Below are 12,882 nucleotides of genomic sequence, written 5' to 3' on the forward strand. Positions count from 1 at the left end.
GACTTCAAAAATAGCCAGATACTCTTTCTTTGTCATCAAAGTGTGATGTCTGTTTTTGTAGGCCTTGAACTTGGATTAGTTATAAAGATCTTTTAATCAAAAGGATATAAACTAATCTGATGTAAGCAGAGGTGTGAAAAGTAATGTACTTTTGGATTTGTCTTATTTTTGCTCTTGGAAAATTTGGGAATCCCAATAAGCGAAGGATCTCTGACTAGCCTGATGGATGATGGAACACATGTGATCTAGTTGTCACATATCTGACAAGCAGCTGACCACACACATATGAATGAACCCAAGGAGAGTGATAGGAGCTCAGACCACTTCTGATCAAATCTTAGACCTTCAAATCACAATTAAAATGAATGTTCATTGTTTTAATCCACTACATTTTGGGCAACTTGGTATGTATTAAATGCACCGTAAAAATTTAGCAGAGATGATAAAGAAAGTCATTTAAAGTTTCAAGCTTGATCATGTCATTTTTTTATTAGTATCTATTCATTATGCAGGGGCGAATTCATAGTGACAATTCTGATTAGACTTATATTGTACATTAGTTACATTGCTCCCATGGTCTCTACCCCTTAATCCCCTCCCCATCCACTTAAAGCAATTGAAAGGTGTTTCTTAGTTCTGTTTCATAGTGGTATATGAAATCCATCTACCTTATCTCCTTCATTCACTCCCCTCATCCCACTAGTATCCCACAACACACTGTACCTATTTTACAGTCTTGTTTTTTGTTATTAATATTTAAGTAGATGTTCAAAGGGATGTCTCAATATATGCTAACTGTGGGTGTACTTTACTTTGGTCCCTCCAACCCCTTCCATTATGCTTCTTTACCTCCCACCCTTCATTTTTCAACAGCCTTTAATAAACATCTTTATCACCTCTACCTTCACATCTTATGTTGTATGATATCACTGATGCTCTGTCATTCTCTTTTCTTTTCCCTCTTTCCCCGAGTTCCATAGAATGGTTCCACTGTTACAACCATGTTCCATATCTGAACTTGTATATGATCATGCTTGTTTTTGTGTATATGTTTATCTTTGAATCTATCTTCCACATATGAGAGAAAACATGCAACCTTTGTGTTTCTGAGCCTGGCTTACTTCACTTAAAATTATATCCTCCAATTGCATCCTTTTACCTTCAAACCACATGTTATTATTCCTTATGGCTGAGTTCATTGTGTATATATAGCACGTTTTCTTGATCCATTCATCAGTCATGGGGCACCTGGGTTGTTTCTAAAGCTTGGCTATTGTGAATAGTGCTGCAATGAACAAAACCCTATGAAGCCATTGCCCTTGTGGTGGCCTGCAAGGCTACATGTATTCCCCTCTCTGACCTCACCTCCAGTCACTCTCAACCATTCCTCCAACCCAAGGAAAAAACTCCATATCAAGCCTTTATGCAGGCTCTACCCCTGCTTAGAACACTGTATCACTGAAAGCTGCCCCCTCACTCTGGACTTCGATATGCTTACTATGATTTATTTTTTTCAATCATGGAAGTGATGTAATATATACTTTATTTATTCATGATGTTTATTGCCTAAGTCTAGTGTATACATACACTGGAATGTATAACACTTATGCTTGAGGATTTTTGTCTATTATCTTATTGCTAATTTTGAATCCCATACAATAAATTCTGGCATAGATTAGATACAGAATAAATATTTATTGAGTGAATGAATTATAGAAGGCATGAGGAATGAGATAACACTATCTTTCCAAGGAGCTTTGGCTAAAAGGAGAGGTCATGCTATGATTTTAGTTTAGAGAATTAAAACTTTTTATTCCTTGCTAGCTTGTATGTGTGTATGTATGCACACATATGTGTTAGCTTGTGGATTAATAGAATAAAGCCTATTCATATTAGAAATGCCAGGAAGTACTCTGCTTTCTTTTCTACTCATTAAAAAGATTCTATTTGAATGAAAAGAGAAGTATGCATTGGTGTTTTTAAACTATGTAAAATGAATAGGTGTTTCAAAAGGTCAGACTTACTGATTATCTTTTAAATATTCTCTACTCTCTAAAAAATGCCATATTTATATGGCCTTGTCCTTTACATTGTGTGACCTCTATGCTAGTCAGAGACAAGTACAATCTTCTATAATTCAACATTTTGTAACTCAGAGTGAAATGGTTCCTTTACAAAACAAAGTTTGAAAGTAAAATTATATGCTTTGCCAGTAGTCTTAATTCTTAGTAAACACACCTTTAATCTTTTTGATACATTGAATATATTATTTCACATGGACTTTGTAAAGGTCAGAGAACACAATTTCCTTTCTAAATAGATCCCTTGTGAACACCTCATATTTGATTTGTTTGAAGACGATCCTTTTATTGCCTTCCTTTCCTCTCTCCTTCAATGCTGATGAAAAAAGAAAGGTATATTCCTGAATAACCTATACTCTGATGCTTGAGGCATTTAACATTTTTCTTTGTCATGAAATTCACATTCAAAATCATTTTGAAATGTTTACCCAGACCTGTTAGCATGTTGGTGTCTATGCAGAATGTCGTGTAACAAAAATTCTAGTTTGAGACTAAGTATAAAAACATAGGCAGAATTTAGATTAAAATAACAGTAGGAGTTATAAGAGCAATATTTCATTTACTCACTCATTCATTCATTCAGTCAACCATCCAATAGCAAATTGAAGAGTACTTAGTAGCAACCAGACTCCCTGCTAAGCATATGGGCAATAGACATACATTTGATACATAGATTTTTTTTAAAAGAGGTTAGCTTAAGGGTGGAAACAGACATTCAAAGGTGATATGTGTTAAAAATATACAAGTACTCTTCTATATTTTCCAATACTAAACAACCAATATGAGCAAATGTTTCATTTTATTTATTGTTTTAATATTCAGTAGACTAAACTCAAATGACTAATGTCAGAGATGACAGTCTCTTTCTTTTTTTCTTTCTTTCTTCTTCCTTTTACTTTTGTTTGATTTATAGGTAGCATGGGGAATCACCTGAAAGGTCTGGAAGCATAAACCAACCATAGTCCCGTTTTGCTTTCTGACTCTGCAGGGAGAAAGAGCATGACCTACAGAGGGGAGGGACCTGACTCTACTGCTTGCATTTGAAGGCAGAATATAAATTCATGGGTTTATGAAAATTCAAGCTCCTGCCAAAGTCTGAGATTGCCCTTATTTAAAAAAAACTTTGAAAATTCTTCTATTATTTTGCTGTGTTTTGGGTTTCTGTGTGATGTGGGCTTTTATTCAGAATCTTTGTATCAGGTGTTATAGATGCAATATTGGAGGGTGTAGGCTTCATTATCAGTTTCTGTAAGCTTAAAAGTCCAGCTGAGTATTGACCATTGGCGAAACAAGGCTCAGGTCATACTATTGTCAGTCTTCCAAGTGAACAGAAGGAGTCCCATGAGTCCTTTGTACAAAATAGAAATATTTTTACAGTGGTACAGGGGTTGTAGAAGAAAGTGCATTGAATTACTGAAGGATAGTATTTATCTTCATGGAAAAAGGATCAGATCAGTTCTCTGTAACATAGAAAGAAAAGAGCATATTACCAAGCATATTGGTAACTTCATATTAAGGCTTTAAATTATGTTTATCATGTTTAAATCACCAAGACCTACATATGCATATATACACAGAATTTGCACAAATATTGAATCACAGAATACATACCTGAATTTTTAGAAATGTAAAAGTATGATTTAAAAAAAAGTGCAACATGGATCAAAATGATGGTGAACGGATCTGCCTGTTGTTGCAATATAAGGCCAGTGGTTGCATGGTATTTAAAAATGGAATGATGTTACACAATTCAATAAACTGATGTTAAGGTGGGTGATGATACACTATGCAAGATTGAAGATATGAAAGAACCCATAGGAAGGCTTCCTGAGGACCTTTATAATGACAGGAGGTTTTGCATTAAGGGAGCACTGGATCTGATTGCGAGGCATTGGATTTTCTTAAAATACTGTGCACAAAAATGGAGGAGGATAAATTCTACCTTGAACTGTATCTGACAGAAGTTATTTGGGAAAGAAAAGAGTGAAAAGAATGGGTAAGAAAGTAATCAGGTAGTTGAAATGTGTGGATATAGCTGCCATCAATGTATTTTTATGAAGTTGGTTACATCTGAAATAGTACTTTAAGGATTATTTGGTCTACAGAAATATTACCTTACATAAATGTCTACTGCAATCATAAAAAGTGCAATGTAAAGAGTTGCAAAGAGCAAAATGCAAGCACGTGTTATTTTGTAAGCATAAGGTAAAAATGAAATTATGTAGTAGAATACTAAAGTCTTAGTTTTAACTGACCATTTGGATGGGCTGATGTGATGCTGTATATGATAGGTTAGGGGAAGTGGAAGTGTTTTTAACATATGGTTTGAGAATGTAAAAATTACTCATATAAATATGAGTATATAAAAGTTATATAAAGAGATAAAAATCATTAGATAAGTTTGGTAGTATTACCAAGATAAAAAATACAAATATGCTGGACCTACTGGTTTACACCTATAATCCCAGCTACTTAAGATGCAGAGATAGGAAGATCACAGTTTAAGGTGAGTTTAGGCAAAAACAGGCAGACACCATCTCAAAGAACAGGTGTGATGGCATGTGCTATAATTCTAGTTATGCAGGAGCCCTAGAGATGAGGATTGTGGTCTGAGGTTAACCCTCAGCAAGAAGTGTGAGACCTTATCTGAAAAAAAATAACTAAGTAAAAAAAATGACTAAGGGTGCTTGTGTGCAAGTGTTAAAAGTGATTGCCTAGCAAGTGCAAGACCCTGAGTTCAAATTCCAGTACTGGCAAGAAATACAAATTTGAAATAAAAATGCTAATAGATACTTAATCCCTGAAGAGAATGTAGGTACTACCTCATGTATACTTTAATAAGAGTTCTGGCTTTAGTATCTGGCTTTATGGGAAATGTTAATATCCCTGTGTTGGACAGTAATGAACAACTTACTACCCATGTTTCAAAGAGTCAAACATAAGAAAACTCATTAGATTCATTTGGCCTTAAGAAATCAATATTTCTACCTTTGATTCTGTTTGACCTCATCTGACTCATACTCATAACCAGCAGCCCACTTCCCAAGAATAGGTGGAACTTTGTAAGAAAAACCTTGTCCTACTTGGAGATGTGTTTCCTTATCAAATTCTCAAAGAATGAAAATGCACCAGGACTAATGGATTATCTGATGGAATTCATCAATACTTAGTATTTTTAAACTAGGCATGGTGGTTTATATCCATAATCCCAGCTACTTGGGAGGTGGAAACAGGAAGATTGTGAGTTTGAGGCCAGACCCAACAAAGTTAGTGACACCTTATCTTAAAAATAAACTAAAACAGAAGCACTGAGGTTGTAGCTTAACTGGTAGAGTGCTTGCCTGGCATGTTCCACAGTCTTTTATATTTTATACATAAAATATATTTATATATTAAAAGCATTTTCACACTTACATCCCTCATCTCTCGGCCCCTCTTTCTTCAAACATATGTTAAAAGATTTTTTAAATATTTAAATAATTAGTTGTTCCATTAGAATTGACATTGGTGCTAATGACCACACACAGAATAAGCCCTGAGACTTTTTACAATTATTGCTTACAGAGGCTCTGTTATTATCTTCTTATATGCTGTTTATTTAAAAGTCTTATGTTTTGATAAGGACAATTTTAGTTGGAAGTGACAGGAAGTGAACTGATATTGGCTTAACTAAAACTTGAAGCTTGATTCATTTAGTGGCTAGATCAAAATGGCACTACCAGAGCTGTGTTCAATTCCATCTTCAGATTTCCATTTTCTCCTATTGTAGGAGACACAGTTATGGAGAACCTCAAGATTATATTTTACCATGTGAAATAAATATAAAAGGAAGAGAAACTCTGCATCTCTTAGGGTCAGTAAATGAAGCAACAGCTCTCTAATTGGTCCTGGTTGTGCTATACACTCACCTCGTGAACCAATTACTGCTGTCAGGGAGTTGGAGTGCCATGGTTGGCAGGATTTGGCTCTTGCCAAACAGATCATCCTGTATGATTCTAGCAATAACATGAAATAGAGTGCCTAGCTATATGGATGGACCAGTTTCTCCAAGAAATACACAGGGAAAAGGGAATAATTGCTGGTTGGAAATACACTCACTGCTATAGTTTACTTTAGAAAGTGAATCACAAAGTAAGCAGAAAGGGTACATGATGATTAGTGTTGTGATTTTTGACCTGTGTTCAAAATATTGTGTCCTCAGGAGCTCATAAAGAAAAGAATGAAAATTATGTATAGAAAAGATTATTTTCAGAAGAGCACATAGACTTCATGCTAGTTGCTTTTCATACTCACTTTCATCAAATTAGTGGAGATAATAAAGCAACTATTTCCCTCTCCATGTTACTATGTCTTATGTAGTGCTAGAGTCAGCATGATTTCTTACCATGGAAATGCATAACCGCCCTTCTTCTTGTGCCCCATATTAGATAGCCCAGAACTGGGGCAACACAGAGAGCTTCTCTTTAGATTTTTCTTCCCCCACCCAAAGACCAGGAATGGAACACAAATAGGAAAGGGAAACCAAGTCACACACAGCTCATGGCATAAAATCTCTGTCCCCTTTGTGCCTTAGGGAATATAACCACTCTCTTATGTCCATCCTTCTTATGTTCAAACATCAAAATAATATTTTTCCAAAGTTGAATTTTACAAAATCCATCAAGAGTAATCTATGTAGAGTCTTAAGCATTCAGCTGGAAGAAGATGCCCCTGGAAAAGAGGTCTCAATGTGTTTGCCTTCCCAAACCCTCAGATCTGTCATTGCTTCTCACTCTGCCAAGTGATCACAAATACCTTGATGGACTCCTGTGCAAATTCATGGTCATGAGTAGTCTTTCATCATCCTCCACATCACTTTTTACTTGTCCTGCACACAGGACTTTCCCCAAGCAGCCCTGGATCTTTTTATTGAAGAACTGTATTAGAGCAAATATCAGAGTGCCAGAGGCACTCACTGGAAGTGGGGCACAAAGTGTCATTTCTTTTGAGCCTTTTCAGCAGACAAAACAAAAACAGGTGGATATAGTAAGTTGTTTCACACTTTTATAAGACAGTTTACCTTGTCCCAATCTGAATTCCTTACTGGAATGTCCCCAAATCTTAAATTATTATTATTTTAAATATTTGCATCTTTATGCTGTATTATTCTATGGTTTTTGACCAATACATAATGTCTTATATCACAGTTACAGTATCATTCAGAGTAATTAGGCTATCCCAAATGTCCTGTGCTGCATCTGTTCCTCCCATCCCCTGCCTCTTATACCCCTGGAAAAATTTGTCTCTACAGTTTTGTACTATTCAGGAAGTCTGATAGTTAGAATCATATAGTATTCAGCCTTTTCATAGTGGTTTCTTTCACTTAGTGTTAGGGTGTATGTATGAAGTGCCCCCCAAAAGGCTCATCTGTAAAGGCTTTGTCCCCAGTCGGTGGATCCAGTCACAGAGAGGCAACAGGATCGTGAGGGCTCTGACCCAGTTCATAGATTGAGCCACTGATTGAGTCAAAATTTGATGGTTGTATCCTGGCTGGCACCAGGTGAGGACCTTCCCTCTGCATGTCCTCCCACAGTGATGACACCATGCAGTGCCAGCTGACCTTAAACTGTGAAGCAGTAAGCCAAAATAAATCTTTCCTCCTTTTAGTTGTTTATGCCATGTATTTTGTTATAGCAACAAGAAAATAACACACTTAACAATATGCAATTTAAGTCCCTTTCATGCATTTTCATGGCTTTGTAGCTCTTTTTAAATTTATGAATAGTATTTCATGTTATGGACATACCATAGTTTGTCCATTTGCTACTGAAGGGCATCTCCATTACTTCCACTTTTTGGGAGATGATGAATAAAGCTGGGATAAACATTTATGTACAGGTTTCTGTACATGTTTCACTAAGTGCACAGGAGCACAATTGCTGGATTTATGCTAAGATTATGTTTACTTTTTATCCAAGAGAGTGCCAAGTTGGCCTTGAACTTGTGGTCCTTGGGCTCTATCTCCTGAGTGCAGGGATTGTAGGGGTGTGCCATCACACCCGGCCTCTGTTTACCTTTGCAAGACATTTCAATCTGTCTTTAAAATGGCTATACCATTTTTCAATCCTATTAGCAACACATGAGAGATCCTGTTGTTCCACAACCTTGCCAGCATTTCATATTGCTGAAGAGAAAAGTTTAGTCAATGTAACAGGTGTGTATGATGTCTAATTATTGTTTTAATTGTGATTTTCTGATGACATCTGATATCAAGCACTTCTCCATATGGTTATTTTCTGTCTGTACATTTTCCTTGGTGAGGTGTCTGTTTAGTACTTCTGTCTGACATTTAATTGGGTTGTTCATTTTTATTGTTTAAATTTTAGAATTTTTGTATATTTTTGGATACGTATTAATTATACTAGTCATGTATGTAGTCAAAATACTTTTGACTGGGCTCTGGTAGTTCACTCTGACAATTCTAGCTATTTATGTGGCTGAGATCAGGAGAATCATGGTTTGAGGTTAGGGTAAAAACTTTGAGAGACTCCATCTCAACCAACAGCTGGCAGCAGCATCATGTACCTGCCATCCCAGACTACACCAGAGGCTGAGATCAGTAAGATCATAGTTCTAGGACAGCATGAGAGGGACAGAGCTGGACACAGTGCCATATGTCTGTCATTCCAGTGACAGTGGGTTTCCCAGTTTTGTGGTTTGTGTCTTTCACAGAGCAAAAGTTTAAAATTTTAATAAAGTATAGTTTATCAATTTTTTCTTATTGAATTATGTTTTTGATGTATTTAAAACTCATCATCAAACCAAGAGTACAGAGGTTTTTTTTTCTTTCTTTCTTTTTTTAGTTTTGTACTTTATAGTTAGGCCCATAGCTCATACCATGTTAATACTGGTGAAAAATGAAAGGTCTGGTATGGATTTTTTTTTCACAATGGTGTTGAATTTTCTAGCACCATTTATTGAAAACATGATACTTTCTCCATTGAGTTACTTTGCTCCTTTGTGAGAGATAAATTGATAATACTGATGACTCTGTTTCTGGGCTCTATATTCTTTTCATTGCAAACATACTGCTACAATTTCTGTCTTTTATGAGCAGTTTTAAGGCTGATTAGTATTCATTGTTCAACTTTCCTCTTCTTTAGTATTGTTTAGGCTTCTATGGTCCTTTCCCCTCCTATGTAAACTTGAGAATCATTTTGACTACATACACAAAATATCTTGCTGGAATTTTGCTTGAGTTTGATTTGGAAGATATAACATTTTACCAATATTGACTTATCCAATCCATGAATACAGAAAATCGCTCCATTTGTTCAGGTCTTTGATATCTTTAGTATGTTTCAGATCTTGCTACAAAAGAGTCATGTTTATTTTCATTATCAGATATTTCTCTCTTTTTTTGTGTGTCATTGCAAATATTGTGGCCTTTTAAATTTAAAATCCCATTTGTTCATGGTCAGCATATAAGATAATTGAGTTTCATATATAACCTTGCATTCTGCAACTTTGCTATACTTACTTCTTATCCAAGGTTTTAAGTGACTGATTAATTTGAGCATACTCTATTTTTCAATGCATCCTTCCAAATATCATTATGAATTATGTTAATATGATGCTATGGATTATATCCATACCCTCAGATCCCTTGTAAGCACCAAAAATCTACCACTAAGCTGGGAATTGTGATGCATGCACAACTTTATCCCACGCTGAGACTGGAGGATCATGAGTTCAAGGCTACATAGTGAAACCCTATCTCAAAGCAAAACAATATAAAACCAACCACAAGTGTACGGGTATGTGGATCTCAACTTGAATCCTCACTCTATTATTCACCAAATTCCAGTATCCTCAAGTGTAAAAAGGAAATAATAAAATATAATCCAAACCATTGTTTTAAGGATCAAATAGTAGAATAAATACGTGTGATGGTTAATTTTGTGTGTCAATATGATTAGACTAAAAAAGGCCCAACTAGCTGGGAAAATGTGATTTCCGAGGGTGTCTATGAGGGCGTTTCTTGGAAAACAGAATCAGTAGACTGAGTAAAGATGCCGTTATCAATGTGAACTGCTATTATCCAATAGAACAAAAAAGGGAAAGGAAGGGCAAATTTGCTTTCTGTTTGAGCTGAGAAATCCATCTTCTCCTGATGATGGACGTTAGGGCTACTGAGGTCTTTGGGCTTTGACCATGGCTTACACCAAGGGCTTCCCTCGTTCTCAGGCCTTCAGACTGGGACTAAATTATACCATTAGTTTCCTGGCTTTCCAGGTTGCAGACTGCATATTATATTATAAGATGCCATAATAAATATCTATATAATGTGTATATATATATATATATACATTTATACATATATACAAATATATTTTCTTTTTTCATTTTTATTTTTTTTTGGTGTTTGAATTCAGGGCTTCTTGCTTGCAAAGCAGGCACTCTATGCTTAAGCCACACCTCCAGCCCCAAATATATCTTAATATATATATCTATTGTTTCACTGGAAAGCCTGGACTGATATAAGATATAAAAATGTTTGAAGCCTTATGAAGACCCATATAAATTTATTTAATTCTAGCAATGTAATAAAAATATTAATAATATAAATAAATAATAAGGCTATAAATAGCATTTAAATGTTGATGATATAGAAAAGAAATTGTATTTCTCTTTATTATGGTCTTCCCATAGGTAGGTGGTATACTTTAAAATAATTTAAAAAATACTACAGATGTGAAAGTTAGTGAATATCCATTTCATGTAATTTTAGAGTTATGTTAATGCTTACTAGAAAATCTAGAATATTTGAATAACTTATCTCTGAAACAATGGATTCAAGTTCAATAATTCTTCAGTCTGTAAACAATGGATATTTCCTCCGACTTTAGAAAAATGATAAAGAATTTGTGAACATAAACTCTTAAATGTAACTGATGTTTTGGCTGATGAGTATATAGGATGCTCTCCATACTTCTCCATGATCAAATGCTAACTATGCATTCATAATAGAAAATCGTAGCTTACCTGATAACTGATATTTTATCCATAATATATATTTTGCTTTATAAACAAAAACTCACAAAATTGTGCTTATTTTTATGAAATAGTTGATTTGTTAACACCTGATTTTAAAGAAGTGATTCTATGCACTTATTACTTTAACAGTGGTTAAAATATTGTCTCTCAATATAGTCAGTATTTTTCTTTTAAATGTAAATAAATAACACAGCTCAAATTTTCTTTATTTTTAAATCAATAAAATAATTCAAATATTCACTCATGTTTTCTTCCACTTTTAACTTTTTCCTTTAGTTTTGACATGTTCCTTAGTAAAAGCTTCCATGCAGAGAGTTCTATACTCTTTTCACACAGATTATTGGATGTCATCTCTCACTGATCATTCAAAAATAAAGGTGCCAGATACTAATAAATCAAAGTTTCCAGAGGGGTTTGGAAACCAATGCCCTGTGTTATGGCTCAAATATGAACTGTCCCTCATAGGCTGAGTTAAAGGCTTGGTCCTCAGTTGGTGGTACCATTTGGGGAGATGGTGGAAAGTTTAGGTGGGGCCTTGCTGGAGAAAGTAGGTTACTGAGAGTGTGCCTTTGGAGGGCATCTGTCTCCGGCCCCTTCCAGTCTCTGTTTCCACCATGAAGTAAACATCTGTGCTCCATCATGACACTCTACCTCATTGTAGGTTCAGAATCATGGAGCCAAGTACCATGGACCAAAACCTCTGAAACTATGAACCAAAATAAACCTTTCCTCCCTTTAAATCACTTCTCTCAAGTGTTTGTCACAGTGATTAAAAAAACCCCCTGGCTTCTAGGCTTTTATTGGTTAATTCCATTTTTTTTAAAACAAATCTTCTACATGATAGTTGGGTTCTAATAGAACTCTTTATGGTCTTGTTTTGTGGTTTTCCTTTAAAAATGTTATTGAATTTAGCTTTCAAATGAATTTGGCCCTTTTTTACATTGTCTAACTTATGTGAACAGAGTATTCAAAGTGTAAGAATGTTTTGCACACAGGCAAGGTAGGAATGAGGAGCTCTGAAGGCTTGTCTGAGCAATGCCTTTGTCTCTCTGTGTTATTAAACAAGTAGTCAGCATCTCTAGGACTCTGTTTGCTCCTCTGTGAAATGGAAACATTAGACCAGATACAGCCTCCCTTTTGCTGGACCCTTGCAACATCACAATCCTTAAACTGGTCTGAGTTTGGCTGATTAACTAAGGTCTAGGGCCTGATTTTTTTTTAAATAATAGTTTTCTTAGGACTTTTCCAGTTGTGCAATTTGTGCCACTCATTCCTAGTTTATATTTTATATCTATAAGATAAGTAATTATTTTAACTGGTACTTTTTTATAATGCATTAGATAAATGTATTAGGGGATCCAATAATACTAGCTATTTTAAAAGTTTTCTTGCAAATATAAATCAGTTTGTGAGTTTTCTCTGCTAAATCCCTTTCCACCCTCTACAAAATAATTCATTTTTTGTCCTGGAAAGTTCCTCTCTATGTTGCCATTGTTGACTTGTCCTACCTGGTCATGACTTCCTTGCTTACTGTACTGCAGGATTTTTTTATATCCAGCTGGTTACCTAACTTTGACCCTCTAATACAATCTTGAGACATCTGAGTCTTTGGTTATTCTGGTGTGTTAAACCTCACTAAGGTGCTTTGCTATTGTTGTTTTGATTTTTAAAGAAAGTCAAATACATTTGTTTAAAATAAAATTTCACAAAATTGGCTTCCTTCCCATTTGCTTCCTAGTTTGCCTATCTTCTCTTCCTTTAATCT

General features: G+C 35.1%; 1 pseudogene; it reads left to right on the forward strand.

The window, feature by feature from the left end:
• The first annotated feature begins 3,738 nt into the window (after positions 1–3,738).
• Positions 3,739–4,089, forward strand: LOC141422714 (cytochrome b-c1 complex subunit 7 pseudogene; annotated as a pseudogene).
• The last annotated feature ends 8,793 nt before the right edge of the window (positions 4,090–12,882 follow it).

The sequence above is a fragment of the Castor canadensis genome, chromosome 4, assembly GCF_047511655.1.
Source record: "Castor canadensis chromosome 4, mCasCan1.hap1v2, whole genome shotgun sequence".
NCBI lineage: Eukaryota > Metazoa > Chordata > Mammalia > Rodentia > Castoridae > Castor > Castor canadensis.